Raw genomic sequence first — 10,026 nt, 5'->3', positions numbered from 1 at the left:
AAACCGTAACGTTAGCCTTCTAAACAGTTTGCGAGGCCAAAAAGAACGTTAATCTAAAAAAAAAAAAAAGAAAAAAAGAAAAGAAAATTCGCGTTAATCTCGCGATAAAAAAATTAACGGCGTTAAAATGGGTTTGCGTTAACGCCGTTAATAACGCGTTAAACTGACAGCACTAATATATATGCAACACAAACTCTCTCTCTCTCCCTCACTTTGTCTCTGAGCTGCTGACATGATTGGGTTTGGGGACACACACACACACACACACACACACACACACACACACACACACACACACATAAAGTAACATACACTCTCACACACACATACGCACACACACACCCACACATAGAGTCACATACACTCTCACACACACACAAACACACACAGAGAGACAGTGTCCTGTCACTGTCCTCTGCGCACCTGCGCATACACACTGTCCTCCTGCTGTGTGTTGCAGGTAGGTTTTGGTAGTCTGACCTCTCCGTAGTCCACCGTCTCCGCCAATGTTCTCTTCTCCTCAGTTTCCCCCTTCTTCCGGAAGGTCACCTCTCCGTAGTCCACAGTCTCCGCCAATTTTCTCCTCTCCTCAGTCTCCCTCCTCTTCTTGAAGGACACTTCTGCATACTCCACCTCGTAGCTGTTAGCTGAGACAGACAGTAAAACAGTCCATATGACAGGTACACATAATCTATGTGTGAGATAGAAACAGTCTACATGACGGGTAAAAATAGTCTGTGTGTGAGATAGAAACAGTCTACATGACAGGTAAAAATAATCTATGTGTGAGATAGAAACAGTCTACATGACGGGTAAAAATAGTCTGTGTGTGAGATAGAAACAGTCTACATGACGGATAAAAATAGTCTGTGTGTGAGATAGACACGGTCCATGTGAAAGGTAAACACAAGTGTGTGTGTGAGGTGAAATAAGACCTATGATCATTATTCTGGGTGGTTCATTATGTGGGCTTGGGGGGGCAGTCTGATTACTTTTCTTCTTCTATTTTTTTCATACTAGAAAAAAAGTCTTTGACTTTGATCGACAGATTATTTTAATTTAATTTCGATGCCATAGCTTTTCAACAGTGAATCTGTTTAGTCCACAGTGTTGACTGTGTGAGGTTTGGCACCAATAATAGTCTTCTAGACCAGGGGTCTTCAACCTTTTTCAGCCCAAGGACCCCTTGGCTGAGAGAGACACTGAGCAGGGACCCCCACCCCCGCCGCCCCAAATTTGGGCCTGATATTCATATATTTTATTTGGAACTAAGTGTCAGTCACACACACACACACACACACACACACACACACACACTCCCCTACACATGTTTGAACATAATTGCAAATCATCTGTGACACACAACTCGTTTAAATGTATTCTGTTTATTATTGACATTTTTTCTCCCTTACAGTTAGCCATCACTCTGTATTCAATTAGGGAGGGACAAAGAATTGAGTAGCTTGAGAAGCTTAAGTATGGATGAAATATCTCATACCTAGTGAGAGATCTGACGTTTGAGAATTCATCACTCATGTCTTTGGCAACAAGATTCTCCCTATGAAGCATGCAGTGCGTCATACATGGCTCTTGCACCGCCTGTGCACATCGCGACACATTTTGGCCAGGGTATATCATGTTCACGGAAAAAATTGTTCTATCACTTTGAAAATCTCTGAACTTGTTTTACGTCCAGGCAGCTGCTTACAGAATAGATATTCCTCCTGCATCTCATTTTGGTCGACAAATCACAAAAGCTAAAAGCTGAGCGTCGTTTGACACATCGGTGGATTCAACAAATTGTAGTGCAAAATAATCTGCCTTTGGGAGTTTTGCGACTAGTAGTGCCCTCACATCAGCTGCCAATTCATCAATAGCATTGGGATGCTTTTCAGTTTTTTTACGTACTCATCCTTCCCAAACATTGTTTTGCACATATAGCTGCTGGCAATATTAAACTTTCGGCAATTATGTATGGCTGTTTGGTCTGAGCGACACGTAATGCAACTTGATAAGAGGCTTTTAAAGTTAGCTCGCACACTTTGGCTGATTGTCTCATCAATGTCTGCTGGCCCTCAAAAGATTTTAAACAGGTAATTCAAAATGATTTCAAGTGAGCATGGGTTGTCTTTAAGTCTCGTTGCAGCTTTGATGGTTTTATAGTTTCGTTTGATAGCACGGGAGGGCAAACCACGTAGTGGTTACACTGGTAATTCGTCACCATCAGTCAAGGCAAACTTCAGATAATTCTCTGAATATTTACGTGTCTTCTCCCGTTTGGCTTTTGGCTGTTCGTGGAAGGGGTGTTGGCATCCTCTGAATGTAGGTCATCTGAACCGCCATCAGTCGTGCCTGACGTGGAGCTTTTGTTCCGAGAAATTACAAAACGATTAAAGCAGGTAACGTGTTTTGGCACCAGATAGCTAAATGTAGCTAAAAGTGCATATGTTGCCATGGTGATCAAATGATCGCGTGAAGACTCATGGGTAGCCTATGTATGATTTTTAACGAATAGAAAGCAATTTTTACGTTCTGTTTATGTTTATGTAGGCCTATTGGACGTTTTTAATTTTTGGAAGAGGGAAAAAATGCTTCAGATGAAATAATTTGGCGGACCCCCTGCAGTACCTCCACGGACCCCCTGGGGGTCGCGGACCCCCGGTTGAAGACCTCTGTTCTAGACCACTCCAGACAAGAGAAAAAACATTTGTGTGCTACTGAGGTTCCAGTGCAAAATGTGCGACTGTGAGCATTACACTGGTCTGACCACTCCAGTGTACGACTAAAGGTGTGATGTGTGTGCGTGTGTGTGTGTGTGTGTGTGTGTGTGTATGTGATGTGTGTGTCTGTGTGTGTGAGCGAACTGACCTGTTGTGGGTGCGTTTTTCTTCTTCTTTTTGCAGATACAAAACACTGCCATGAACATACACAGAAACAGAACACCTCCCAGAACTGCTCCAAGGACTGAGGGAGGAAGAAACCACATGCAGTCAACCACATGCATTCTGAATAGCTTCCTATGTTACAAGGCTGTACATATGACAGTACACACACACACACATACACACACACACACACACACACACACACACACACACACACACACACACACAGACACAAGCACAAACACACACACACACACACACACACACACACACACACACACACATACACACACACACAGATAACCACTCGCTACCAGTAACAAATTAATATAACTTACTGGTGAGCGTGGTGTTAGTTGCCATGGATACTACACTGCTGGTTGTCACAGATACAGTAGAGGTGAGATGGTGTGGAGGTGAGGAGGCAGTTGGTGCTGGGGTGGCTGAAAACACACATCCAGAAAAAACTCATGTAACAGACAGCTGCAGAAAAGTGACAACATCAGTGCTGGTATATTTGAACACACACACACACACACACACACACACACACACACACACACACACACACACACACACACACACACACACACACACACACACACAAACTGTAAACCCTCTGTGTCGTGTGTCTGGACCTTACTTGTGCAGGAGGGTAGTAGTTGGGCCTCGTTGGCGCTGCTGATGCTGTTTCTGGCTGAGCAGGTGAGATGTCCCTGAATGCCCTCTGGGAGTGTGAGGTTAGGTGAACTGAGATCAGTGTTAAGATCAGGACTAGACTCCGGCCTTTCAGTTGAACCACTGGAAGATGCTTCCTGTGTGTTTGGAGATGTCTTATTGGTCTTGGTTTGACCTTCTGTGCTCTGATTGGTTAAGATTTCACTCAGAGGCCTTCCATCCACAGACCAGCTGTATTGAGGACTGTCCCCATTGGAGGAGCAACTCACCCTCCTCTCCCCATTGGCTGAGCAGCTGATTGACAGATTCACAACAGACACAGGAGCTGGAAGAGAGGAAGGACTCTAGTGAGGATTAGAATGTTACCATCCACATAGCCATGTTTGTTACAATACATTTTGTCCCTCAAATTCACTTCTGGGGCACGGAATGCAGAACAAACTTTTTGCTTCAAACACAGACAGATTTGTGTGGCTCATGAAAGGATTTCAATAACGTGAACATGTATTGTGAAAGGTGTAAAGAGAACAGTTTGTAAATAAAATTTGACAAAACTATTTCATGTAACAAAGGCCCCATAATTATGAGTTCCTAGATCTCTAGCTGTGTTTCACACATGAAGCTAGGTATGCAGGAGAAGACTGCTCAAGCTCTCTCTCTCTTTGTTTACTGCCATTACAGTGAGTCAGATGCTGAGGCAGATTATCAAATTTACTAATGCCATGCAGAGCAGATGAGGATATTTACTTTCAATCATCAACTGGACTGTGTCCTTTTTGACGCCTTAGAGATCCTCACTAAACTTCACTGTGTCCCACTGTTTGAGTTCAGAATGACAGTGCAGGAGATGTTAAATCTAATAACGCATAAGAGGCAAGATTAAGTGATTTACCTTCAATGATCAGCTGTACTGTGTGATCTCCCACACTCTTCCCTGATGACTTTTTAAAGATCTCCACTCTGTATGTTCCTGCATCTTTCCTCTCTGCAGGGTTTATAATGAGGGTCCCGTTATCAGGAACAAACTGCCACCTCTGGAGGTATGATGGGGTGTTGAACTCGTTAGAGAACACTGTCTTGGATCGTCTGAGTGTAAAAATGGTTTTATGTTCATTACGAAAGCTCAGTTCATGCCCACTGGTGTCCCTCATCAGCTGCAGATACACAGGTCCTCCCAGAGCCCCATAACATGTAGCATCCTGAGTAGCATCACAGATGGAGTCCAGACCTGTGGAAAAAAAGGCCTTTGAAATGAATGACTGTAATACTTAAAGTTTTATGAGTGAAAATGGTAAATGGCAAAGTTGCCAGATGTCACATTAATGCAGTCAGTTGGGTGTTGAGATGAACAGGTCTTATAGTGGCATGTAGTAGTCTCATGTACTGTTGTTTAACTTACTGTACTGGGAAATAAAATTGTCTGCACACTTTTTTGTACTATAGTATACCACAGAAAACACATATAGAGACATATAGCTGAATTTCATATTTACTGTATTTTATTTTATATTACAATATGTACAAGGTGTCATACGTTGTTCTTTTCTTTTGCAATGCAACACTAAACTGTGCAAAAATAGAGGATACAGCAACACATAATATATGCATTTTGAAATGCTTCAAGTTGCCTGTGTTTTTTAGTTAATTGTACATTGATTGATAAAGTAGTTTAATGGGAGAGAGCATAGTAATGGCAGCATAAGACACTTTTAGGTGAAAGTGCTAGGTAAGTGTTTTGCTGGTTGTAGTGCATTTTGCACCAAAGGTTAACTGATATGCTGAGGTGTGTGTCTGGTAAGCCCACTGTGCGAAGAGTTTTAAAAAAGTGTGAAAATTATTGGAAAAAAGTTTAAATACAAAAAAATACTAATACTTCTGAGATATAAATTTGGACTAGATATATGTATGTTGAAACATTTTGTGAATTTCCCTTATTTTGAATTAGACCAAGTGGTGCAACATCATACAGTACATAAAGCATTTCTAACTGCTGCTCCTCGCTACTGCCATTACACACAACAGTATCACATTACACACTTGTCCCAATACTATGTCCACTTTTTCAAAACGCTTCACACAGTGGGCTTTACAGACACACGCCTCAGCACATCAGTTAACCTTTGGTGCAAAATGCACTACAACCACCAAAACACCTCATACTTGATCCAAAAGTGACTTGTGCTGCCATAACTATAGCACATGCTCTCTACCATTAAACTACTTCATCACTCAATGTACAATTAACTAAAAAACACAGACAACACATCCCCCCACCCTAATTGGGGCAGGACAGAGAGGCCTGAGCTCCATGACACTCACATATTCTGATGTGTGTACTCACAGATATGCACACTGTGCCCACTGTGTGAAGAGGTTTGAAATAGTGGACATGGTATTGAGACAAGTGTGAAAATGATTGGAAAAAACTGTAACATTTATGTCAGGCCAGTCGATTCTGACCCAAACCACAACAAGTGAAACTGCGATGCAAACCCAACATGAGAGTTAGAAATCCACCCAAAATCCAAACTCCACAGCTTGTTTATTTACACAATAAACCTTTAGCTAAAATACGAAACCAGCTTAGGACCAACTGTTGACAAACAAACAAGGAGAATGATTTATTTATTTATTTTTAACAATTTGAGCTCTTGTTTTTTTTAACCTAGGTTTGTCCATGTTAAAGTGATACCGTTGTGTGCTATGGCAGTAGCGAGGAGCAGCAGTGAGCACGTCTAGGTCAATTTAAACCAAACAAATCGTTTCTTATCACTTAGAGCAGGGGTTCTCAAACTTTTGCAAGCTGGGCCCCCCCAAAGCTGGTTAGGGGTAGTTGGGGCCCCCCCATCCGCCCGCGGGCCGCCGCCACCGCCCTCAACTACACCACCATATATAGATAGATAGATAGATAGATAGATAGATAGATAGATAGCATATTGTTATTGATAGGCCTGACATGTCAAGGTTAGGCTATTGTTATTGTTAGGCCCATACAGACAATTATTATAACTATTTATTATTATTATTGTTATTGTTATTATTATCAGTAATAGTAGGCCTATTATTAGGCTATTCATTATTATCACCATCATTATGTTATTATTATTATAATTAATGATTATCGACCAATTATTATTATTGTATAATTATTATTATCATAATAATAATAAGTGTTATTATTGCTATCATTAGGATACTGTTATTATTATGGGCCTCTTGTGATCTTTACAAAAAAAAATCCTACAGGTCTGTCAATGTGAGACATGAGCCTGCTTTGCACTGCAAAGGTCCTCAAATCTTGGGGCAATGTTTGACAAATATATCATCAGGTCATCCTCGATCTGTGCGCGGTTGCGATATTTAGTTTTGAGCGCAGTCTTGAAAAGCCTATCTCGCACAAATATGTCGACGCGAAAAGGAGGAGCATTTTTAAGGCTATGTCGCAAAGCTGATCATTGCTACCCAGAATGACGAAAGAGGGGAGATGCTTAAGTCTACTGTCACTCTTCAGCTGCTCTTTCATGTCTAGTGACAGCTCATCTGCTGAGCAGAGAAATGGATCCCGAACTCAGGCGAATGAACGGTAGTCCACTTTGAAATAGGACCCAAACTGATTTCTGATATTCGGCGTGATACAGTGTAATTTGACATAGGAGCTAAACTCAGCACAATACCTATCATTATTCTACACGTCTTGCGTGGCCGGCTAAATCAGTGTTTCGGCAATTGTATGGGGTTTGCCAAGCTCAATTCTATGAGCAACTACATAAGATGCCTCCAGACACTGCTTGGAGACAGTGCTATGCTTGGACATGGTGGTTCGTTGTTGCTGGAGGCCATCACGTTTATGTTTAAAGAAGTCCACAGGCTTCTCTTTCTGACTTTTACGAATCAGAAACTTGTCCATGTTGTGTTTGTTTGCTGATACAGTGTGTGTGAAGTTAATAAAGTTCTAATTTCAACGTAGTGTTCTTGTATGTGTGGTTGTGAACGATTTGCACACGAATAATGGATAAGGCTGTGCTAGACAATGATTCCTAACAAAACGAACTGTACACAATGTAGACAGGGACAGCACACAATAGTATTCAAGTGCTGGTGTTTTATTTGTTGCAACACGGTGGATGATCAAAAAATGTAAAGGTAGGCTAGGTGTTAAGGAGAAAAGGGCTAGCTGTAGTTGGAAAAGGTAGCTAGCTAGGCTAGCTCTCGGGGCTACGAACTTTTTTAAGGTTTTTTTTTTATACTCGGAAGCGGAGGTGCAACTCGCGTTGAAATGATAAGACTCTGTTTTGATTGGTGGATCAGGAGCAAAACAGTATTTGATTTGTTTTGGTCAGTCCAGCCCCTTGCATTTCGCCACTGAGGGAGCTTTCACTAACCAGTGACAGGTCGGCGTTTTTTTTTTTTTTTCTCCGTCTGTGACATCGCGCCCCCCTGGAGAGTGTTCGCGCCCCCCACTTTGAGAACCACTGACTTAGAGACTATGTAGCATTGACACAGTAGATCAGATACTTGGATCGTATTGCCTATGAAGGCACATGTGTAAAGTAGTAATAATGCGACTCGCTGTACTGTACATATCTGTGAGTACACATGTCAGAATATGTGCGTGTCATGTCACTCAGGCCTCTCTGCCGTGCCCCAAATAGAGTCGGGGATGTGGCACTTTACAGCAGTAGCCTACAGCAGCAGTGACCACATCTTAACAGAGGGCAACAGTGCGCTTGCATTATTAGTCACTAAATAAAAATCAACAGGGCAATCATCTTCTAGAATCTAGAGAACTTAGTTTACCCTATTTTTACACACACACACACAGACACACCTACACACACACAGACACACCTACACACACACACACACACACACACACACACACACACACACACACACACACACACACACACTTACCATAAGTTGACGCAATCAGTAGCACCAGAAGTCCAGTAAAAGCTCTTATCTCCGCAAGCAACACCTGCATCTTGGCGAACACACTCTCTTTGCTGATAAAAGTTTCTGCAATGTCCAAATGAGCCCAGGGTTGTGTGTGTGTGTGTGTGTGTGTCAGAGAGAGAGAAAGAGTGTGTGTGTAAGTCTGGGGTCATAAGAGACAAGTGTACAGAGAGAGAGAGTGTGTGTGTGAGAGAGAGAGAATGATTGGTGATTTTCATAGTTGTGTGTGCTTCCTTTGGAAAGAGGAAGCTTGACTTGCGGTGCTGCACCTCTGTCTTTCACAACACTGATACAACAGTTTTTTTTGATTGCTTACACACATTTAGCGAATCATGGGTCAACTTACTCTAATGCTCACACCTTCTTTGCACAGCAAGAGTCTTCTCTGGCGAATGGGTTAACTATTTCTCATTGCTGTTACACAATTTTCTTTGAGTTTTAACACACTTTTCAAAACAGTTAACACACCTCTCAGAGAGAGACACGAAACCTAATAGAATAACCATGTCAACACTTCGCAGACACTTAAGATCTAAGTTGCAGCCTACTGAAACTGCTCTCTATATTCTAAATATCATCAGCACCTGTGTGAACTCTCTGTGCACAATTCATCAAGTAGTTCTCAACCTATAAAAGAGGTCAATAGATTGAAGTTGATACCAAGCATGGATCGAGGAGGCCGCCACCAACAACCTCAGCAAGGACTAGGACGAAGACAAGGAGGAGGTCCGTGGTAGCGGTAGAGAGGCCCCTGTCAGGGGACGTGGCGTTCATGTAAGATGCTCTAATGAAATTAGGGCAACAGTCATTGATCACGTAGTCAATCATGACCTCTCCATGAGAGAGGCTCGCCAAAGGGTTCAGCCAAACCTGAGCCGTCATACTGTGGCATCAATTGTTTGGACGTTCCGCAATGACATGAAAAACTGTAAATGAGTGAGTGTGTTTAGTGAGTGTGTAGATGAGTGAGTGTGTAAATGAGTGAGTGTGTGTGGTGAGTGTGTACATGACTGAATGTGTGTGTGTAGATGAGTGAGTGTGTAAATGAGTGAGTGTATGTGTCTAGATGAGTGTGTGTAGATGAGAGAGTGTGTGTGGTGAGTGTGTGTATAGATGAGTGAGTGTGTGTGGTGAGTGTGTATAGGAGTGAGTGTGTAGATGAGTGTATGGGTGTGGTGAGTGTGTGAACTATGAAAAGATGAAGAAGTTCTCTCTCTCATTTGCGCAATGTGTGTTTGCCTAGAGCAACACAAAATCCAGGACCAACACTGTACATGATAAGAGACAGATAAGATTGTGTGTGTGTGTGTGGAATAGCAATCCATTTATAATTTTTTTTTAGCATTGAGTCGTTAGATATCAGTCTAAATACATAATGCTAAAGAAATAAAAAAGCTGAATTTTCTTCCCAAAGCAACATAGCCTGGTTGTGTCTGTGCTTTCAGTCCTCAAACTCCCAGCTCTTTACTCTTCATTAGACACGTAACCCTCAGGGTGTGACACCACA

The sequence above is a fragment of the Clupea harengus genome, chromosome 6 (genome assembly GCF_900700415.2).
Source record: "Clupea harengus chromosome 6, Ch_v2.0.2, whole genome shotgun sequence".
Taxonomy (NCBI): domain Eukaryota; kingdom Metazoa; phylum Chordata; class Actinopteri; order Clupeiformes; family Clupeidae; genus Clupea; species Clupea harengus.
The sequence above is the reverse complement of the archived record's forward strand: the minus strand, read 5'-3'. Positions refer to the sequence as shown.